Source organism: Diospyros lotus, chromosome 6 (genome assembly GCF_014633365.1).
Source record: "Diospyros lotus cultivar Yz01 chromosome 6, ASM1463336v1, whole genome shotgun sequence".
Taxonomy (NCBI): domain Eukaryota; kingdom Viridiplantae; phylum Streptophyta; class Magnoliopsida; order Ericales; family Ebenaceae; genus Diospyros; species Diospyros lotus.
Window position 1 is genome coordinate 43718650 of NC_068343.1, and position 15645 is coordinate 43734294.

General features: G+C 42.1%; 1 long non-coding RNA gene across 2 annotated transcripts in view; it reads right to left on the bottom strand.

The window, feature by feature from the left end:
* Positions 1-6010: 6010 nt before the first annotated feature.
* LOC127804216 (uncharacterized) overlaps positions 6011-15645 on the bottom strand; it is a 90208-nt gene continuing 80573 nt past the window's right edge. The window contains exons 1-3 of one of the 2 annotated variants that reach the window (XR_008023668.1): positions 7199-7312; positions 6817-6868; positions 6011-6233 (exon numbers count right to left, since the gene is read on the bottom strand). This is a non-coding gene — a long non-coding RNA (uncharacterized LOC127804216). Of the gene's footprint in view, positions 6234-6816; positions 6869-7198; positions 7313-15645 lie in introns of those variants that run through there. The other variant, XR_008023667.1, reaches the window with a different exon arrangement.

Consider the following 15645-nt stretch of genomic DNA (forward strand, 5'->3'; position numbering starts at 1 on the left):
AAAGCACAGGGCAACTCAGTGATTATGTAGGTGGTCAGGGACTAAAGATTTGTGAGATGCGGTAGAGGTGACGAAAGTTGTGGCCAGTCCCACAACTCAGCTACGAGTAATAAGCGGTGTTGAGGCGGTTTAGCGAATGTAAGGCATTGTAGTGTCTTGAGATGTTTGAGAAAGAAACCTGAGGAAAAAGAAATGAGTCTAGCATAGGAATAACGCTACAGTTGATACCTATCGTTGACGGGTCTAATGCTAAGGACCACTGGATATAGACGATTAGTTCACGAGAGGGACTACAACCCTCTATGTGGAGTAACCTGTCTATGGTGGAGATGGTTAAACGCTGAAGACTTGGGGTATGCTGTAGGTTATGCCTGAGCCAGACCTAAATTTCCATGAGGGTTGAAGAATCATGGTAGTGCCTTTAGTTGGCATGGCAGTTAGAAAGTTTGTGAATCGATTGAATGATATCTTGTGGTGTGAAAACAAGATGTGCGGCGATGCTCCTTGTTAAAGGATGCTAACGCAGTTGTGGTTAAATTTGATCGAAGTTGACCGGGTAAAAATTTGAGATGATGGACCTTGTGTGACCTTGCGGTGATGCAAGAAGATGGGTCAATTGGAGGAGTCGGTAAATGACTCGAGAATGTTACGTAAGTGCCGTGGAGGGCTAGACTTACGAGTTAGAAGCCAACCATGAGATGGGAATATAGAGGCGTGCGAAAGTTTCAAGTATGGGGATCTCTAATCTTGTGATGTGAGTTGTGGCAGGCTGAACGTGTGGCTGAGGCACGGTTCGAAATCCATAAAGGCTCGCAATTGCACAGTCTAGTGTTAGTCCTGATGTGTCGATGCAAAAATGAGAAAGTACCCTCATGTAGCACCGGATGGATTTCTGATTGATGACACGGGATCAGTTGCCAGGTGGTAGCACCTGATGGCAATGGTGAGAGCATGAGGCTCGAAGACCGTGATGTAAAGCCTTGTTGATTGACCGTGTACATAAAGGTTCAGCGGGTCCTGGTGGCTAGACCAGATGAATTTTGAGAAAGAGATCCAAGGTGATAAAAGATTGTTGGTCAAAGCAGAATTGTGCCGCTTAAAGGAGTGTGGCTCCAGAGCGAGAGCTATAAATAGTAGTGTGAAATGTGGTCAGGGTAGAACTTGAGATGTTCTCCCAAGATAAGTTAAACATGGGGTAACAGCACGAGATAAACTTCCTAAGGCGCTACAACTCTATCAGAATGGATCACCCGGGGAAAGCCATTATGATGGCGAGTGCCTAAGTAGGAAAGTGAGTCCTACGGCATCGAGTGGAAGTATGGGTTCCACAGGAGTAGTAGGGGTGATTTCCAGGGGGTGGACTTAAATCGAAGTCATAGTTGATGATTGCAAGTGTAGTGCTAGGAGGAAGGTTGTGTTGGTTGCAAGCCAGGCGACCCGGCTAGAGCTAATCAAGTTGGTTAACTGAAAGTTGAGGGCAAATTTAAGATGTCGCTAATGGGTAAAGAGAGCTCGAAGGAAGAGCTTATGGGACGAGATTGGTTCCTAGGAATGGTGTTTAGGTGATGAAATCACCTGATAGCTGTGAGTGCTATACAACTAGAGGGATGCCTTAGAGTGTGGGCAATTGATGAGATTTAGTCACGTGGTTAGAGGTTCATGGGTGTGAAGAAAGCAACTAGTGGAGCCAATTGGTGACCAGCCGGGGGTAGCCGATGGCGACCGAAGACGCCGACCGATGATAGCGGCAGCAGCAGTGTAGTGGCTGGCCAGGGTCGTGGGGCGTTGAGAGAGTAGTCGGTCAGTGGCATAGGTGGCTCCTGAGTCGCGGTTGCGGCTAGTGTGGTGCTAAGCGATGGCAAGAGATCGTCTTAGCTGATGATGATGGCGTTAAGGCTAATGTGGTCGCTCACTGAGTGATGTGAGCTGGTTATAGCAAAAGTTATAAGAAACCTGGGAGAAGCCAAAGTTTCTCAGGGAATTAGCTAGCTGCTATAAGTATAGCAAAGTGATTTGTGGAAAATGGCCTAAGGGTGGGGTCGTGTTTGTTGTGATAACCAGTAAGATTCCAGGCGCAGCGAGTCTTTTGAGATGACGTGGTGGTGTCATCATCGCTGTCAGAGAATTCATTGCTGTCATGGTGTTATCCTTGCCGAGTAGGATAAAGGAAACCATTATGCATGGTTTAAATCAGGTGTTTATCGCAAATTGAGAATGAACCTAATTTTGGGATTGCCGAAAAGTTCCGTGCTTAAAGAGTAAGAGGCTTTGTTGAGAAATGTGAGATTTAAAAAGTCCCAATGAAATTGAAGCTGGGCGAGTAAATTTGGCTAGAAGACCGCTACAAGAGTGGGGGTGTTACCGTGTTAACTTGTTGTGGTGCGGACCAAAGGCACGAGTCATCCTACAGGTGTGATGCAATAAGTGATTGTGCAGATGGTAATAAGCCAATCACTTGTGCCACGCACCATGGGTGATGACGAGGGCTGATTAATGGTTCTGCGACCTTAAGCACAATGGTAGAATCCTTGACTCGCGGTAGGGTTTAATAGCCAAGGTAAGGCCTAGCATGGGGCATGATTCTGAAAGCGGAAATGGGGTGAAAAATTGAAGAGGAGTTTCTCAGTGAAGAGTTCTCTGGTATGGGTATGAGACCCCTACTAGCGTGCAATATCGGTTAGAAAGGAAGGCCAGAGGAGTCTATGTGCTTGTGCAAGAAACTCCTGATTGGGAGAAGGTTGTGGCCCGAGCATGGTTAAGCTCGAGGTGAGATGGTAATAGTGCGTGCATCGTCAAGCTCGAGTTGGACTCAGGTAATGCACGTATGGTTGAAATGTGTAATTACATGACATGGTGTTAGGTATATCGATTATGCGTAATCGTATCGATAAATGAGGGTCGGTTGGTCAAAGTAGAAGACCATGTATGAAATGGTCGAAGTTGGCAGGGTGGGCCAATTAGGTGCTTCCCATGTAGTGCTAGCATGATAAGTTGATCGGTAATGAGAGATTGCCATGAGGATCAACTCAAGCTATGCATGTGTGTGATTAATGGCAGTTGCCATGGTGGAAAGAGTGTCAAAGTGTCTTGTGGGCACTAAAAGAGACATTGCGGCAATAATCAGTGCTAAGACGTTGCTAGTTGGACCAGCGTAAAATCGTGGCCATGTGTGATTGGCAATGGGAAACATTGCCATGTGCGATCGGCGTAAAATCGTAGTAGGCTGATCGATGATGCAATGTTAGCGCGTGTTTGTTTTAGTTAATGCGAAAAATAGGAAGTGGAATGCAAAGCAATGCTTCGAGGCAGAGAAAATCCATCCGGAGATGGATATCGTTGCAGTAAGTATGACCAGCGACCAGTGATGCGATTTAGTTGGAGGCCAAGACGGTATTCAGTTGGTGAATATCCTCGAGATGAGGAGGACCAAATGCCTAAGCAAAGCCTTGAGATGGGAATAACCCGAGGTAAAGGCTGAGAAATGATTCGACTACGAGATTCTTGATTAATGCTCAAAAATGCCAAAAATTTGTTATATTTATACCCCTAGTTTAATCTTAACATTGGTTTTAATTGAATATTTATATTCAATTTGTGGTTATATGCAGGTTTAAAAAATTAATATAAAAATATATATAATATCTATAATATAAAAAAAATAGTAATAATAAAATAAATATAATATAATATAATATAATATAATATATAATATATAAATATAATACATATATATATTCTATATTCATGCATGACATACATATATATATAATATATAATATATCAATAACATATATTCTTTGTATGTAGCGTGAACCAGTGGACGTGAAGTAAGGCTAATTGCAATTTGACTTGGAGATCAAATCAAGAAGTCCAAATTGGGGCCCACGCATGTGCACATTGAAAGCGAAACTGAAGTCCAGAAGCGTGAAGCCCACTATTATCAAACTAAAGCCCACAATTGAATGTTAAATTAAAGCCCAGCTCGGGGAATCAGCAGGCGCACAACAGCTTCAGCATGCGATCTTTTATCAGAGCATGCGCAAATGACCATGGTGGCACGCGACGTAATTTCTTCGTTGACCAGGGCCATTTGCAGAATATATACATATATATATATCCATTGTCGACTTCAGAAAAAGAGATCCCCATCCACCATTTTAACTAGAATAAGGGGAAAAGCCCACTGTTCTATTCCTTTTTTTTTGTTCTTAAATTCCAGTAGTTTTTTATTTCTTCATGTTGTTCCAATGTTCTTCATTTCAGTTACTTACATTCTGCAGTTTTCATTTCTGTTCTTTTTATTTTGTAACTTTAATTCATTGTTCATCTACATTTCTCTAATTTCAATTTCAGTATTTACATTCCAGAACTTTAATTCCTATCTCTTTAATTTTTTCTTTGGAGATGTGTGGCTAAGCTTAAACTTGGGCCAAGGCGAGGGCAGTGTCCAATGCCATAGATTTCCCAAGATAGCCGAACTTCAAATGCATTACCAGAAACCTAATTTAATTTGAGTATTGCGCGTTTATTGAATCTTTGAATTTGGAGTGGAGCATAAGCCAAACTTAGAGTCTCCATGCCATGTATGGAGGTTACTTAAATTGGAGATGCTATCATACCCGAATCCAAATGGGTTATCTGATTACTGCATATTAACTATATTTTAATTTATGGTAGTTGCTTAATGTAGAATCTCTCATGCCATGTATGGAGATTGCTAGACCAAGAACTATCATCATCTTGAGATGCATTTTAATAGTAAAACCTCAAATTAATTTAAACATATGTTTCTGGTACCTATCTATCTGTTGGGAAGTTATGGAATTAGCACTAAACATTGCGTTGACTCAAGACTTCTTACAGTTACAGTACTTCATTTTTGTTCACTTAAAATCAAATGAATTGGCCTGACAACCCAATTTACATCGCGACTCTATTTTCATTTTATTAACAATCTCCCAGTGAATTGACCTGGACTTTCCCAGAAAATTAAATTGTGCTACAGCGCACACTCGTACATTGGCGAGTATAAACGCCTTGTGCCTGCATGCTTGTTTCTTCTTTGTTTATTTTGTATGTGTTTGTTTGAAATAAATGCACAAGGTTAAGCGCAACCAATTTTGGCGTCGTTGTCGGGGAGATCGGTGATGGAATTAGTGCTGCGAAAAAAATACAGTAACTTAGTTTCTGTTAATTCTGTTATTGTGTTATTGATACATGAGACATAGGTTAGGTAAGATTTATTATTAGAATTCTTATCTGCATTTTCATGTTCAGATTCCATCATGTCTCAGTATTTTGATTACATGTCTGTGTTTGGAAATTCTTTTGGTTATCATGATCCAATTGAGCAAACTGTTTCTAGACCCTTTGAGGATTACCCAAAAATTCCTAGGCAACCAACTCTATCCTACACCACACTTCCTGTTGTTCCCCATGATTTTAATGACGACCCTAGTGCAACATTGGATTATTTAACTCGGAAGGTGGAGTGGTTGGAATTTCAGAATTTTCAAAATTTAAGTGAGGTTAGATGCTTGGTGTGCGAGTCTTTAAATCATCAAACAGATGATTGTCCTACCATACCTGTTCTTAAAAGATTTCTGAAGGGGCAACCATCTGATTTTCAATCACACCACAGTGAGGAGAGGTTTCCTTTTAACCATTTGAATCATCCATGGAACAATGACTCTGTGTTCCAATCTTATGTATAACACCCTATATTTTCGTGAAATTGCCACGTATTTTAAGTGAGTTAAAATACCGAAAAATATGTTTGAAATGACAACAAGTGACAAAATCAGTCGCAGAGTGTAACACCCCAAATTTCTTGAGCGTGTTATAACTTAGGATTTCAGGAATATAAAAATTTTTCATATAACAATAGCTGTCATACATCACACAATATCCCAAAAACCCAAATTTACACCTTCTCAGCTTAACAAACCCAATAATCGAATAGCTCAGATAGGCGTTAAAATCTTGAATGCGGAAGATAGATTGAACCTGATATGGTTCACAACCATAATACTTTATTTATCATAAAATTGTTCAAGACGTTTACAAAATGAATTACATGGACATCATCTCTCGCAAGATATAACTGAACGTCTTAAACATATCCAAGACATACATAGGTTCGCATATAAATGAAAATATTCTAAACATGCTATAGACAGCAAATTAAACTTATTCTTCAGCTACCTCCTTTCCTTTAGAGCCGCTCGTCGAACCTGGAACATTTCAATATTCCAGGGACATAGTCCAATTAGAAGATGAATCTTCTAGTGAGAAACTCCAAAAACAGTTTATATCGATGCATGATCAGGTATAAAATGTATGAGGAAACAACGAGAACTACTCCGAAGTGCCTCGTGAACACGTTAGCCTCCTCCAACAAGAGCTTTCTCAATGGCGCACGCATAGCGCCTCTCGGGAGGTCCCTAACCATGTCACTTTGGCCCGACTTCATAGCACTCATGCAAGCACCACATCCGTTGTTCCTTAAGCTCACGGTCTTCCCCACGAGAGCTTTCTCGATGGCGCACGCATAGCGCATCTCGGGAGATATCCGACTTTTGCCCTCGGCCAACAACAGATAGGTACAATAGTATGGCCACACGAATTTTATAAATGCAACAGTTAAAAAAAACCAACAGCATATATTTTTTAGAAAAGTATGTATCATGATTTCACGTAAAAGAATAACAAGCGTTTATGTGTAAGAACTTCACGAAACACGTCTCATGCAATAGAAGTCTCTCATAAGAGAATAAAAAATAGGATTTGGAGTATAGGAGTCTCACGGAGTCTCACCTTGTTGAGTTATCTCTTCGACGATATAATTTATAGCAAACGGCCTAGGTTTCTGCAGAAAATATGTGTTTTGGTAAATCTAACTTCAAATATTTTTACACAGAGTTGAAGGTTATTAAAGTAGGGGTATAACTGAAAAATTTCATGTAAAAAGGACCTTTCACGTGCCCTCACACGCCCCAAGAAGACTGGCCACGCGCCCCACGCGCAGCCATTATTTGGCGCGTGTAACTCACGCGCAGGCACCAGATTCCGAACAGCAACGTGTCGGTTTGGTATTTCGGCCATATCTCCCTCGTTTTAACTCCGATTCGACCCCCGTTTGAACCTACACAACCCTATCTTCCCCCTCTACAATATTATCAAAAAAAATTGGACTTACCTCGCCTTTTTACTGACTGATTTTGGCGAATTCCGGCGAAGACCCGCAACTCCGACGAGGCTCGTTCTCCGCCGCTTCTTCGCCGCTTTCTTCCCGCCTTCTTGCCGAACCTCCCTGCGACTGATTCGGTCACTTGTTTCCATTTCAAACATATTTTTTGGTATTTTAACTCACTTATAATACGTGGAAATTTCACGAAAATATAGGGTGTTATACAGAGAGTGCCCTAGAGCTTAGATACCTAAGGACAAAGGTATAATTTTAACGAGCGTCTCGAGGTGAGACTTATTGCACTGAAAGAAATCAAATCAGAAATGGTTTTCGGTTAAGCTAAGTTATAACCTAAAAATACCGAATGATGGTAAGGGGCTTCCGAAAAATCGTATATATTGAGTAATTTTGAGTTAATAATTTTGGGATTTTAACTATCTCGATAAATTTGATGTTTGAGGGTATAATTCTAATTAGAGAAATTATCCAAATGAAAGAATGATGAAATTATGAGCTTAGGTGGTGAAATGTTAAAGTTGAAAACTTGAAATATGGGCCAAAGTGTTATTTGAAAGAAGTTTAGGGTTTTAGCTTGGATTTCAAAAGATGGATTAATTCTAGTTTTGGATTTCAAAATCCACTCAATTATGGCTTTGAGTCTTTGGAGTCCATGGCTAAGATTGTGACAAGTGGCATAACACCATTGGTTGAAGGATTCTATAAATAGGCACCTTGAGTTGCTCTCGAACCATTCCAAACAAATTTGAGGAGTGAAGCACTCTAAGAGGAGGAGCTTTCTCTAGAGAGAGAGAAGGAGGTTCGGCAAGAAGGCGGGAAGAAAGCGACGGAGAAGCGGCGGAGAACGAGCCTCGTCGGAGTTGCGAGTCTTCGCCGGAGTTTGCCAAAATTAGTCAGCAAAAAAGTGAGGTAAGTCCCTTTTTTTGATAATCCTGTAGAGGGGGAAGAGAGGGTCACGTAGGTTCAAACGGGGGTCGAATCGGAGTTAAAATGAGGGGGATATGGCCGAAATACAAAAATGACGCGTTGTTGTTCGGAATCTGGTGTCTGCGCGTGAGTTACACGCGCCGGATAATGGCTGCGCGTGGGGGCGCGTGGCCAGATTTCTTAGGGAGCGTGAGGGCGCGTGAGAGGTCCTTTTTACATGAAATTTTCCAATTATGCCTCTAATTTAATACCCTTCAACTCTATGTAAAAATATTTGAGGTTAGATTTACCAAAACACATATTTTTTGCAGAAACCTAGGCCGTTTGCTGTAAAATTATATCGTCGAAGAGATAACTCAACAAGGAGAGATTCCGTGAGACTCCTATACTCCAAATCCTATTTTTATTCTCTTATGAGAGACTTCTATTGCATGAGACGTGTTTTTTGAAGTTATTATACGTGAACTCTTATTGTTCTCTTACGTGAAATCATGTTGCATATATAAACTGAATTTTCCTGAAAATATATGCTGTTGGCTTTTTAACTGTTGCATTTATAAAATTCGTGTGGCCATACTGTTGTACCTATTTGTTGTTGGCCGAAGGCAAAAGTCGGAGATCCCCCGAGAGGCGCTATGCGTGCGCCATCGAGAAAGCTCTCGTGGGGAAGACCGTGAGTCTAAGGCACAACGGATGTGGTGCTTGCATGAGTTCTATGAAGTTGGGCCGAAGTGACATGGTTAGGGACCTCCCGAGACGCGCTATGCGTGCGCCATTGAGAAAGCTCTCGTTGGAGGAGGCTGACATGTTCACGAGGCACTTTAGAGTAGTTCTCGTTGTCTTCTCATACATTTTATACCTGATCATGCATCGATATAAACTGTTTTTGGAGTTTCTCACTAGAAGATTCATCTTCTAATTGGACTATGTCCCTGGAATATTCAAACATTCCAGGTTCGACGAGCGGTTATAAGGGAAAGGAGGTAGCTGAAGAATTAGCTTAAATTACTGCTTGTAGCATTTTAGCATATTTTTATTTATGTGTGAATCTATGTAATTTTGGATATGTTTGAGATGTTCAGTTATCACTTGCTAGAGATGATGTCCATGTAATATATTTTGTAGACATCTTGAACGATTTTATGTATGATAAATAAAGAGTTATGGTTGTGAACCATATCAGGTTTGATCTAGCTTCCGCATCTGAAATTTTAACACCTGTCTTAGCAATTTAATATTGGATTTGTTAAGCTGAGGAGGTGTAAATTAGGGTTTTTGGGATATTGTGTGATGTATGACAGTTATTGAGATATGGAAAATTTTATATTCCCAAAATCCTAAATTATAACATGCTCAAGAAATTTGGGCTGTTACAGTTGGTATCAGAGTGAACCTAAGGAAAAGTTCGAATGTGGCTAGATGAGTAAAGCCACCGTATGTCTCAGGAATTAGGATTTTTGAAATAATTAGTGGCATACTCTTGTTGCTTATTCAATTTGAATTGAACCATGCCGTGCTAATTTAATAGATCGCCCTGTCTTCTTGCTAGATGGTGAATATAAGAAGGAACAGGCGCGATAGAGGCAATGGCGAAGAAAGCAACATCAACCCGCACCCAGGAGGTGGTGTGGAAGGTCGAAGAGATGCACGAGCTGACCTCGGTGAAGGCCGGATAGATAGGATTGAAAGAATCCTTGAAGGAATGGCTGGGCGAATTTTGGAGTTGCAGCCCGAGCAAAGAAGAGTAGACTCCTTAGAGAGATATCTACGACAAAATCCACCAGTGTTTTGAGGAAAACCAGCAGATGACCCGGCAATCAGTGAATACTGGTTGGACCAGACAGAGAAGATCCTACAAAGATTGAGAATCTTGAATGAGGACAAGGTCGAGTGTACGACCTATATGCTAGAAGAGGAAGCTGCCCAATGGTGGAGGTCTATGCAGCGACCGATACCTAACCGGACTAGATCTCAAGGGTCGGCAACAGATGTAGAATTGGGGGAGGCACCCCAGATGTCATGGGAACGATTTAAGGAATTATTCAACGGGAAATTCTTTCCCACTTGCTGGAAGTTGGCTAGAGCTTGAGAGTTCATGAACTTACGCTAAGGGCCAAATATGTCTGTGGCCCAATACGAGGCTGAATTTTTGCGGTTAATTAAGTATATGCCGCTGTACGGGATGGACGATGTAGAGAAGGGACGAAAATTCTTGCAAGGCTTGCGAATTGAATTTCAACAGTTGATGAGCTTGGTCCATGTGGAGTCTTATGCAGACATAGTTTTTAAAGTTATGACGGCCGAGGAGAATATGACGCGGGTGGCAGAACTAAAGGCCACGACTGTTCAAACTGGAGGACAATCAGAGAAATCCCACTTGAATATGGGACCTCGGGATGGGAAGATTGTGAAAAAGGGCAAGGCGTGCTTTAAATGCAAGAAGAGGCACCCGGGCAAGAGGTGCGATGGCCAAAGCATTGTCTGTTACACTTGTGGACAGCCTGGGCATACTTCAAAAAATTGCTCAAGGGGAACAGTCCAAGAAGGTAAGGCCATAGCAGCAGTACCAGTGAATGTGATCTGCTACAATTGCAACCAGCACGGGCACATCTCGAGGAATTGCCCGAAGAAGAAAGAGCAGCCACTAAAGATTGAAGAAGGAAAAGGGACTAGACAGGGACGAGTCTATAATTTGACCAAGGAAGACGTAGAGGCAAACCCTGCAGTTATCCAAGGTATTCTCTTCATTTTGGATACTCCTGTGCATGCATTGATAGATCCAGGGTTTACTCATTCTTTTATATCGCATGCTTTGGCTGGGAGTTTGAGGGTAGAAACCGAGTCTATGGGGTGTCTTATGGTGATTTCGACACCTATGGGTAAAAGTATGAAGTCCTCAGAAATGGTGAGGGGATGCGAATTTAGCCTGAGTAATGGTCGGTTCCAGGCTGATCTGATTCTGTTAGAAGTATATGACTTTGATGTAATCTTAGGGATGGACTTCTTGTCCAAGTACGACGCCAATATAGACTGTCGTAGGAAGATAATGACCATAAGGAAACCCGAGGGAGGGTGGGTCAAATTTCAGGGGCAAGGCAACCCCGACGTTGGAAATATGATTTCAGCAATAAAGGCTGCAAAGCTATTAAGCCGAGGAGCTCATGGATTCATAGCTTATGCTCAGTTAGAAGAAAGAGAGGTACCGAAACTCAATGAGGTGCGAGTAGTACGAGAATATGATGACGTTTTTCCAGAAGAATTACCGGGACTACCTCCACCTCGAGAAATTGAATTCTCAATTGAGTCAGTGCCAGGAACCCAGCCAATATCAATTCCGCCATATCGAATGGCTCCGGCAGAGATGAAAGAATTGAAGAGTCAGCTACAAGAGTTGACTGATAAGGGGTTCATTAGGCCAAGCACGTCGCCATGGGCTGCACCAGTGCTATTTGTGAAAAAGAAAGACAGGAGTCTAAGGATGTGCATTGACTACCGTCAACTAAATAAGGCCACGATAAAGAACAAGTATCCGCTTCCAAGGATAGACGAGTTGTTCGATCAACTACAGGGAGCGAAGGTGTTCTCGAAGATTGATTTGAGATCCAGATATTATCAGCTGAGAATTAAACCAGATGGTGTTCCGAAGACAACATTCCGGTCAAGGTATGGCCATTTTGAGTATTTTGTAATTCCATTCGGATTAACTAACGCTCCAGCAGCATTTATGGATCTTATGAATAGGGTATTCAAGCCCTACCTAAATCAATTTGTGATCGTCTTCATAGATGATATATTGGTGTATTCTTCGAATGAAAGTGACCACGAAGAGCACTTGAGAATAGTGCTAGGAACCCTCAGGAAACACCAATTGTATGCCAAGTTCTCGAAGTGTGAGTTCTGGCTATCCCAAGTTACGTTTCTTGGTCATATGATCTCAGCCGAAGGAATCTCAGCAGATCCAGCCAAGATTGAGGCTATTCAAATATGGAAGCAGCCGACGTGCGTAACCGAAGTACGAAGCTTTTTGGGATTAGCAGGCTACTATCAAAGATTCGTGGAAGGGTTTTCGAAGATAGCTGCACCTATGACGAAGCTCATACGAAAGGTGGTCAAGTTTGAATGAACTGCCAAGTACGAGGAAAGCTTTCAAGAGCTCAAAGACAGACTGACCTCGGCACCTGTTTTGGCAATGCCTAGTGGGCCTGGTGGATATGTTGTATACACCGATGCCTCGAAGGTTGGTTTGGGTTGTGTATTGATGCAGCATGGTCGAGTAATAGCATATGGATCACGCCAGTTGAAGAGGCACGAAGTGAACTACCTAACGCATGACTTGGAGCTAGCAGCGATGGTATATGCTCTGAAGCTATGGAGGCACTACCTATACGGAGAGACGTTCGATGTATTCACAGACCACAAAAGTCTAAGGTATGTGTTCTCGCAGAAAGAGTTGAACATGAGGCAGCGACGATAGATGGAGTTCCTGAAGGACTACGACTGCACCATCTTGTATCACCTGGGGCGTGCCAATGTGGTAGCTGATGCTTTGAGTAGGACTGTGCCTACTGTTATGGCCGGGTTGATGGCCTAGGAGTGGCTGTTGATTGAGGCTTTTAACCTGATGACAGTGAGTGTAGTGCCGAAGGAATCTTCTGTCCTAGTAGCTGGCCTGGCGGTTCAACTGGATCTGGAGACCGAGATACGGGAGGCTAGTGGGAGTAATCGACGTATACGTCTATGGGTAGATGAGCAAGGCTAGCCCAAGAGTCCGGATTTTGAGATGCGAAATGGCATTCTTAGATTTCGGGGTAGAGTGTACGTGCCAAACCTTTGATAGTTGAGGCAGAAAATTTTAGATGAAGCCCACAGAGCTAAGTATACCATGCACCCAGGAGCCACGAAGATGTATCGAGATCTTCGAGAAATCTACTGGTGGCCTGGGATGAAGGCCAGCGTGGCAAGGAGAGTGGCACAATGCGATATATGCCAAAGGGTAAAGATTGAGCACCAGAAACCCGCAGGGTTAATGAGACCTTTGGAAGTTCCTGAGTGGAAATGGGAACATATCACGATAGATTTCGTGACAAGATTTCCAAAGAGCCGAAGGGGCAATGATGCCATTTGGGTGGTGGTAGACAGGTTGACAAAGTCAGCCCATTTCCTGCCTACGAGGATGGATCAACCGGTACGAAAATTTGCAGAGCAGTACGTGAAGGAAATCGTACGACTCCATGGTGCACCGGTAAGTATAGTTTCAGATCGAGACCCAAGGTTCACCTCGAGGTTTTGGGAGAGTTTGCAGGAATGCATGGGGACTCAGCTAAAATTGAGTACGGCTTATCATCCCCAGACTGACAAGCAATCAGAGAGGACAATTCAAACGCTTGAAGATATGTTGAGATCCTGTGCCCTTGATTTTGGAGGGAATTGGGAGGAGCATCTGCCATTGGTAGAATTCGCATACAACAATAGTTACCATGACAGCATTGGGATGACTCCTTATGAGGCTTTATATGGAAGGAAGTGTCAGTCGCCTATCTGTTGGACCGAAGTAGGGGAACGACAGATGTTGGGGCCCGAGCTTGTGCAACAGACTACCGATAAGATTCGAGTAATCCAAGAGAGGATCCGAGCGGCGCAAAGCCGACAAAAATCTTACGCAGATCAAAGAAGAAGGGATATAGAGTTCGAGGTGGGAGATCTAGTGTATCTCAAGGTGTCACCCCAGCATTTGGTGACACGTGGAAGCGGTAAAGGAAAGCTGAAGCCAAGGTATATAGGACCATATCCGATTGTGGAAAGAGTTGAACCTTTGGCCTATCGATTGGAGCTTCCACCTAGCTTGTCTGGGATTCATAATGTGTTCCACGTCTCCCAACTTAGAAAGGCATGTGCCAGATCCAACCCTCGGAGTTCGAGTGGAGACAATTGAACTAAGGAATGACTTGACCTACCCGGAGTCACCTGGAGTAATTTTAGATCGTCGGACTCAAGTGTTGCGAAATAAAGAGATTCCGTTAATGAAGGTTCAGTGGGGAAAGCACTCGGATGACGAGGCAACGTGGGAACTTGAGGAAACAATTAGGAAGATATATCCTCATCTGTTCGAGGAAATGGAAATAGAGTAGGAATTTTTTTTCCAGAAATTGTATTCCAGAATGCCATAATTATTTAACCTTCAATCAATTCGAGTATATTTCAAATTTCGAGGACGAAATTCTCTTAAGGGGGGCAGAATATAACACCCTATATTTTCGTGAAATTGCCACGTATTTTAAGTGAGTTAAAATACCAAAAAATATGTTTGAAATGGCAACAAGTGACCGAATCAGTCGCAGGGAGTGCCCTAGAGCTTAGATACCTAAGGACAAAGGTATAATTTTAACAAGCGTCTTGAGGTGAGACTTATTGCACTGAAAGAAATCAAATCAGAAATGGTTTTCGGTTAAGCTAAGTTATAACCTAAAAATACCGAATGATGGTAAAGGGCTTCCAAAAAATCGTATATATTGAGTAATTTTGAGTTAATAATTTTGGAATTTTAAGTATCTCGATAAATTTGATGTTTGAGGGTATAATTCTAATTAGAGAAATTATCCAAATGAAAGAATCAAGAAGGCAAGCAAGAAGGCAAGCAAGTCTAAGAGAAGAAAGAGAAAGACTAGCAAAGGTAAACCTAGTTTTCTCTCTTGGTATAGTTGAATGCATGTGTTTAAGAGCTAAAATCCCTTTATTATTTTTCTTTAAGGGTGAGTCTTAGCTTGTGGAAGTGTTGAAGCTTCAAAGTCTAAGAGGGATTGTTGGCTTGTGGGAGTATTAAAGCTTCAAAGAAACAAGGTAAGGGATAGCCCCAAGTGGAGGGGTTTTTGCTTGCATTTGTACATGTGTGAATGAGTTGCATGTAATGATTCTTTGCATGTTTTGTGCCCTAGTGGACCTATGGCCATAAGGAGGACTTGTGATGGGAGTGAGGGGTTGGTTGGTGCCTTAACCTAAGTGGTTATGAGGGCATGGAGAACTACCCTTAATATGCATTGCATTTGCATTATGATCGGGGCTGTCGAACACCGATAGATTAGATAAATGATGATTTGGATTTGCAGCAAGAGTGCAACCCTAAGTCGTCTCCCAACGAACCTTCAACGAATCTGTCAAAACAAGGTTAAACGGGGGGGGAAAGTTTTGATGAAAAACAGAACACTAAACAAGCAAGAACACAAGAAATCAAGATGCAATCAATTGCAAACCAACCTTCTATCCCAGTTTTCATCGCCTTCTCAATAAACCATTTGTTTAGTTTCAATTCTCAAATCAAAAACCAGAATAATCCTTTAACAACCGCCAAAGATTGGAAAGAAAACCAATAAACAGATTTCAGAAACCTCTTAGTTCGATTTATCAGTTTTGATTCCCCTTATTGCACAGATTCGAGACTGATTGTTCTTGCTTCTAGTTAAAGCCTCAACCGAGCACAAAAACCTTGGATTCTCAAACAAAGACAATGCATGCAT